Raw genomic sequence first — 7,295 nt, forward strand, 5'->3', positions numbered from 1 at the left:
AAACTTTCCTTAATTTTGGGTCAGTCACAGTGGTCAGGTATTCTGCCACTGTGTACTCTCTGTGTAGGGCCAAATAGCATTCTAGTTTGCTGTTGGAAACCTACCAAAAAACAATTCTCTCTGTTTTTTTGTTAATTATTTCCAATGTGTCAAGTAATTATCTTTTTGTTTTCTCATGATTTGGTTGGGTCTAATTGTGCTGATGTCCTGGGGCTCTGTTCACAAACACAAACACACCCAACAGAGCCCCAGGAAATCAGCACAATTAGACCCAACCAAATCATGGACCAGCTTGCTTAAGGGACTCTTCTCCAGGTTCATCTCTCTGTAGGTGATGGCTTTGTTATGGAAGGTTTGGGAATCGCTTCCTTTTAGGTGGTTATAGAATTTAACTGCTCTTTTCTGGATTTTGATAATTAGTGGGTATCAGCCTAATTCTGCTCTGCATGCATGATTTGGTGTTCTACGTTGTACACGGAGGATATTTTTGCAGAATTCTGCGTGCAGAGTCTCAATTTGGTGTTTGTCCCATTTTGTGAAGTCTTGGTTGGTGAGCGGATCCCAGACCTCACAACCATAAGGGGCAATGGGCTCTATGACTGATTCAAGTATTTTTAGCCAAATCCTAATTGGGATGTTGAAATTTATGTTCCTTTTGATGGCATGAATGCCCTTCTTGCCTTGTCTCTCAGATCGTTCACAGCTTTGTGGAAGTTACCTGTGGCGCTGATGTTTAGGCCAAGGTATGTATAGTTTTTTGTGTGCTCTAGGGCAACAGTGTCTAGATGGAATTTGTATTTGTGGTCCTGGTGACTGGACCTTTTTTGGAACACCATTATGTTGGTCTTCCTGAGATTTACTGTCAGGGCCCAGGTCTGACAGAATCTGTGCATAAGATCTAGGTGCTGCTGTAGGCCCTCCTTGGTTGGTGACGGTAGTTTTGGGGTCAAATTTGTCTCCACTTTTGTGGATTGGGGTGATCAGTCCTTGGTTCCAAATATTTGGGAAGATGCCAGAGCTAAGGATGATGTTAAAGAGTTTTAGTATAGCCAATTGGAATTTGTTGTCTGTATGTTTGATCATTTCATTGAGGATACCATCAACACCACAGGCCTTTTTGGGTTGGAGGGTTTTTTATTTTGTCCTGTAACTCATTCAGTGTAATTGGAGAATCCAGTGGGTTCTGGTAGTCTTTAACAGTTGATTCTAAGATCTGTATTTGATCATGTATATGTTTTTGCTCTTTATTCTTTGTTATAGAGCCAAAAAGATTGGAGAAGCGGTTTACCCATACATCTCCAATTTGGATAGATAATTCTTTGTGTTGTTGTTTGTTTAGTGTTTTCCAATTTTTCCCAGAAGTGGTTAGAGTCTATGGATTCTTCAATTACATTGAGCTGATTTCTGACATGCTGTTCCTTCTTTTCCGTAGTGTATTTCTGTATTGTTTTAGTGATTCACTATAGTGAGGGGCGTAGACTCAGGTTTTCTGGGTCTCTATGTTTTTGGTTGGACAGGTTTCTCAATTTCTTTCTTAGATTTTTGCATTCTTCATCAAACCATTTGTCATTGTTGTTCATTTTCTTCGGTTTTCTATTTGAGATTTTTAGATTTGATAGGGAAGCTGAGAGGTCAAATATACTGTTAAGATTTTCTACTGCCAAGTTTACACCTTCACTATTACAGTGGAACGTTTTACCAAGGAAATTGTCTAAATGGGATTGAATTTGTTGTTGCCTAATTGTTTTTTGGTAGGTTTCCAAACTGCATTCCTTCCATCTATAGCATATCTTAATGTTACTCAGTTACTTTGGCTTTGATGCCTCATGATTGAGTATTGCTCTGTTTAGGTAGACTGTGATTTTGCTGTGGTCTGATAGGGGTGTCAGTGGGCTGACTGTGAACGCTCTGAGAGACTCTGGGTTGAGGTCAGTGATAAAGTAGTCTACAGTACTACTGCCAAGAGATGAGCTATAGGTGTACCTACCATAGAGTCCCCTCGAAGCCTACCATTGACTATGTACAGACCCAGCGTGCGACAGAGCTGCAGGAGTTGTGACCCGTTTTTGTTGGTTATGTTGTCATAGTTGTGCCTAGGGGGCATATGGGGAGGGAATGCTGTCACCTCCAGGCAGTTGTTTGTCCCCCAATCTCCACCTGGCACAGCCTGAAGAGACTGGCCACCCCACATATGCTCTCTCTAATTCTCCTTCTTTCTCTCTCTCGGAGGACCTGAGCCCTAGGACCATGCCCCAGGACTACCTGACATGATGACTCCTTGCTGTCCCCAGTCCACCTGGCCGTGCTGCTGCTCCAGTTTCAACTGTTCTGCCTTATTATTATTCGACCATGCTGGTCATTTATGAACATTTGAACATCTTGGCCATGTTCTGTTATAAATCTCTACCCGGCACAGCCAGAAGAGGACTGGCCACCCCACATAGCCTGGTTCCTCTCTAGGTTTCTTCCTAGGTTTTGGCCTTTCTAGGGGAGTTTTCCTAACCACCGTGCTTCTACACCTGCATTGCTTGCTGTTTGGGGTTTTAGGCTGGGTTTCTATACAGCACTTTGAGATATCAGCTGATGTACGAAGGGCTATATAAATAAATTTGATTTGATTTGATTTGTGCTGAGGGTGTCAGGTTCTTGTCCGGTTCTGGAATTTAGGTTGCCACAGACTAGTACATGTCCCTGGGCCTGGAAATGATTGATTTCCCCTCCAGGATGGAGAAGCTGTCTTCATTCAAATATGGGGATTCTAGTGGGGATATAGGTAGCACACAGGAGGACATTTTTCTCTGTTAGGATAATTTCCTTTTGAATTTCTAGCCAAATGTAGAATGTTCCTGTTTTGATTAATTTAATGGAGTGAGTTAGGTCTGCTCTATACCAAATTAGCATACCCCCTGAGTCCCTTCCTGTTTCACACCTGGTAGTTTTGGTGGATGGGACTACCAGCTCTCTGTAGCCTAGAGGGCATCCAGTGGGTCTGTCTCCTCTATACCAGGTTACTTGCAGATGACAATGTCTGTATTACCGATTTCGCGCCTGTGTGTATTATTATGTGGCTGGGTGAGCCTAGTTGGTCCTCAGACAGAAGGTTGAGGGCGCCTGGGTGTTTGGACACCAGAGTTTAGATGCACTGTGTTTGGGAAAAAGGTTTTTTTTTTCTTCTATATATTTCCCATTTGAGTCCATAAGTAATTTTAATCTGTGTCTTGCATGTTTGTCCTCAGTGGGGGTGGGGGGTTTATTAAGAGCGGCTATCAGGGTGGCTGACAGGGGGTGCTCAGGGGTGTGAGAGCTGCTGGGCTTGGGGTTCTTCATTTGTTTGGTCTGCTGTGATGTCGACTCTATGGTCAGCGTCTGGTGTGGACTGTTCTGCTGTGGTGTCTCTCTCTGTCTCTCCCTCTCTCTCTCTCTCTGTCTTTCTGTCTCTCTCTGTCTCTCTCTATCTCCCCTCTCTGTCTCTCTCTCTCTCCCCTCTCTCTCTGTCTCTCTCTCTGCTGTCTGTCTCTGTCTGTCTCTGTCTCTCTCTCTCTCTCTCTCTCTGTCTCTCTGTCTCTCTGTCTCTCTGCTCTCTCTCTCTCTCTCTCTCTCTCGCTGTGTCTCTCTGTCTGCTCTCTCTCTCTCTCTCTCTCTCTGTCTCTCTCTCTCCCTCTCTTTCTCTCTCTCTCACTCTCTCTCTGTCTGTCTCTGTCTCTCTCTCTGTCTCTCTCCCTCTCTCTGACGATGTACTTTCAAAATGCTTTTCATCTGAGCTTTGATGGAGTCATTATTTGAAGACAAGGCAAGTAACTTCCTAACCTTGTAGCTAGTACAGTGCATAGATATCCTTCTGTGAAGAGAACATTTATTTTTAAAAACAGACATTTTTTTCCACATTTGTATTGTTTTTTCATCAGAAATGTTTGCTTTTGTTTACCTTCGTGAGTTAGTGTGTAAAAATATTTATTGTTGTTATTATGACGTCCCAAATGTATCATTTGTATTAAAAATGTCGTTGTTTGTTACATTTGACTGTGTAAAACCAAATCAGTGCTAATTATTTCTCTGAGAGTGAGGTTGGGATATAAAGAGTTTTGCCAAAAAAAAAAACATGATTATTTGTTAAGTTTTTGATGTTAAACAAATACATGTCTGTAAATTGAACAATTCCATGATTAGATTATGATCAAAAACACAACAAATCTCTTTTATAAATTATTTAAAAATATAAAAGCAGAAAATGTATATACAGTGCCTTGCCACATTTCAGGCTTCAAACATAAAGATATAAAACTGTATTTTTTGTGAAGAATCAACAATAAGTGGGACACAATCATGAAGTGGAACCCCTTTACTTTCAGTGCAGCAAACTCTCTCCAGAAGTTCAGTGAGGATCTCTGAATGATCCAATGTTGACCTAAATGACTAATGATGATAAATACAATCCACCTGTGTGTAATCAAGTCTCCGTATAAATGCATCTGTACTGTGATAAAAGCGCATAGAGCATCATGAAGAACAAGGAACACACCAGGCCGATCCGAGATACTGTTGTGAAGAAGTTTAAAGCCGGATTTGGATACAAAAAGATTTCCCAAGCTTTAAACATCCCAAGGAGCACTGTGCAAGCGATACTATTGAAATGGAAGGAGTATCAGACCACTGCAAATCTACCAAGACCTGGCCGTCCCTCTAAACTTTCAGCTAATACAAGGAGAAGACTGATCAGAGATGCAGCCAAGAGGCCCATGATCACTCTGGATGAACTGCAGAGATCTACAGCTGAGGTGGGAGACTCTGTCCATAGGACAACAATCAGTCGTATATTGCACAAATCTGGCCTTTATGGAAGAGTGGTAAGAAGAAAGCCATTTCTTAAAGATATCCATAAAAAGTGTCATTTAAAGTTTGCCACAAGCCACCTGGGAGACACACCAAACATGTGGAAGAAGGTGCTCTGGTCAGATGAAACCAAAATTGAACTTTTTGGCAACAATGCAAAACGTTATGTTTGGCGTAAAAGCAACACAGCCCATCACCCTGAACCCACCATCCCCACTGTCAAACATGGTGGTGGCAGCATCATGGTTTGGGCCTGCTTTTCTTCAGCAGGGACAGGGAAGATGGTTAAAATTGATGGGAAGATGGATGGAGCCAAATACAGGACCATTCTGGAAGAAAACCTGATGGAGTCTGCAAAAGACCTGAGACTGGGACGGAGATTTGTCTTCCAACAAGACAATGATCCAAAACATAAAGCAAAATCTACAATGGAATGGTTCAAAAAATAAACATATCCAGGTGTTAGAATGGCCAAGTCAAAGTCCAGACCTGAATCCAATCGAGAATCTGTGGAAAGAACTGAAAACTGCTGTTCACAAATGCTCTCCATCCAACCTCACTGAGCTCGAGGTGTTTTGCAAGGAGGAATGGGAAAAAATTACAGTCGATGTGCAAAACTGATAGAGACATACCCCAAACGTCTTACAGCTGTAATCGCTGCAAAAGGTGGCGCTACAAAGTATTAACTTAAGGGGGCTGAATCATTTTGCACGCCAAATTTTTCATTTTTTGATTTGTTAAAAAAGTTTGAAATGTTATAAAAATGTACTGTCAATAAAAACATTCTCACAGAAAAAGGGATTACAGCTGGATTTGTACTGATGTTCTTCTCAGAAATGGTTGTTTGATGAAGACGAGGGCTACTCTCTGACCTTCTACGGAGATGTCCTGTCCTTCTTCTCTTGCTTGATGAAGACGAGGGCTACTCTCTGACCTTCTACGGAGATGTCCTGTCTTTCTTCTCTTGCTTGATGAAGACGAGGGCTACTCTCTGACCTTCTACCGAGATGTCCTGGGCTTCTTCTCTTGTTTGATGAAGACGAGGGTTACTCTCTGACCTTCTACAGAGATGTCCTATCCTTCAATCTCAACGTGTATTTAGCAGTTGTATTTTAACAAGTTATTTTTTATAGAACTTGGCTGATCCTATTCTCATAGCTGCTTACTCACTTTTACCACATTTTACCTCAAAAAAGTGAGAGAGAAAAATCCTCACAGAAAAGGCTTTATATTCTGCTGATGAGGTAGTACTAAACAGCAGGTTGGTATTCAGATAACTCGCTCGGAGTGGACTGTACCAAACTTTGGCAGAGAATTTATCCTGTTCCTCGTAGCCGACAACCTGAGCAGGAAACTTCTCCTTGCTGTTTAAAGCTACCTCATTTCACCGCTAATTGACCCCATTTTACCTCTAATTTTACCTCTGGAAACATACAGACATGATGAGGGTAGTACTAAAATTGTAGGTAATATTCACAGATAATCGTTAGAAGTGACTGTACTGAACTTGGCAGAGAACCTATACTGTTCTCGTAGCTGTCAACCTCGTTGTTTAAGGCTGCCTCATTTCACCACTAATTGACCTCTGAAACATACCCGACAGAAAAGAGATTGATATTGAGCCCAACGGAGCAGTACTGTAGTTACGTGCAAATAGTCAGGTGATCGTTAACCCTTCTCTAAAGCTCTGAGACGGCCGTGCAGACAGCTTTGGGATGACTAGAACATATACCTACACCCCACACATTAGATAGGTAACAGGCTATGAGATGTACTGTTCAGTTATTGTGGCAGGAAAACACACCGGGGGAGGGCATTTCCTAAGTCACATTTTTGGATTTATTAATTAAGTCTTCTATAGACATCAATGCATGACTTTAGGTTCAAATTCAGGTCTCAGGTGGGAAGTTACGATTCGCCCCACGGCTTGGTTATTTCAGGAGTCTTATGTGACCCCCCCCCTGGGCTGGCCCGAAGAGGTGAATGTAGGCCAAAACACCACGCTGATCCTCAACACGGGGGGACCCACAGAGGTGTATGCTAAGCCCCTCTCCTGTACTCCTTGTTCACCCAAGACTGGTTGAACAGGGAGTTTGCTGTCGAACAACAGTAATGGACCTGATTACCAACTTTGGCGAGACAGCCTACAGGGAGGAGGTGATTAGACAGCCTACAGGGAGTGAAAGTGTGATTAGACAGCCTACAGGGATGAGGTGATGAGACAGCCAACAGGGAGGAGGTGATTAGACAGCCTCACAGGGAGGAGTGTGATGAGATGCAGCCAACAGGGAGGAGGTGATGAGACAGCCAACAGGGAGGAGGTGATTAGACAGCCTACAGGGAGGAGGTGATGAGACAGCCAACAGGGAGGGAGGTGATGAGAGAGCCAACAGGAGGAGGTGATTAGACAGCCTACAGGGAGGAGGTGATGAGACAGCCTACAGGGAGGAGGTGATGAGACAGCC

The sequence above is a fragment of the Oncorhynchus masou genome, chromosome 7 (assembly GCF_036934945.1).
Source record: "Oncorhynchus masou masou isolate Uvic2021 chromosome 7, UVic_Omas_1.1, whole genome shotgun sequence".
Lineage (NCBI taxonomy): Eukaryota > Metazoa > Chordata > Actinopteri > Salmoniformes > Salmonidae > Oncorhynchus > Oncorhynchus masou.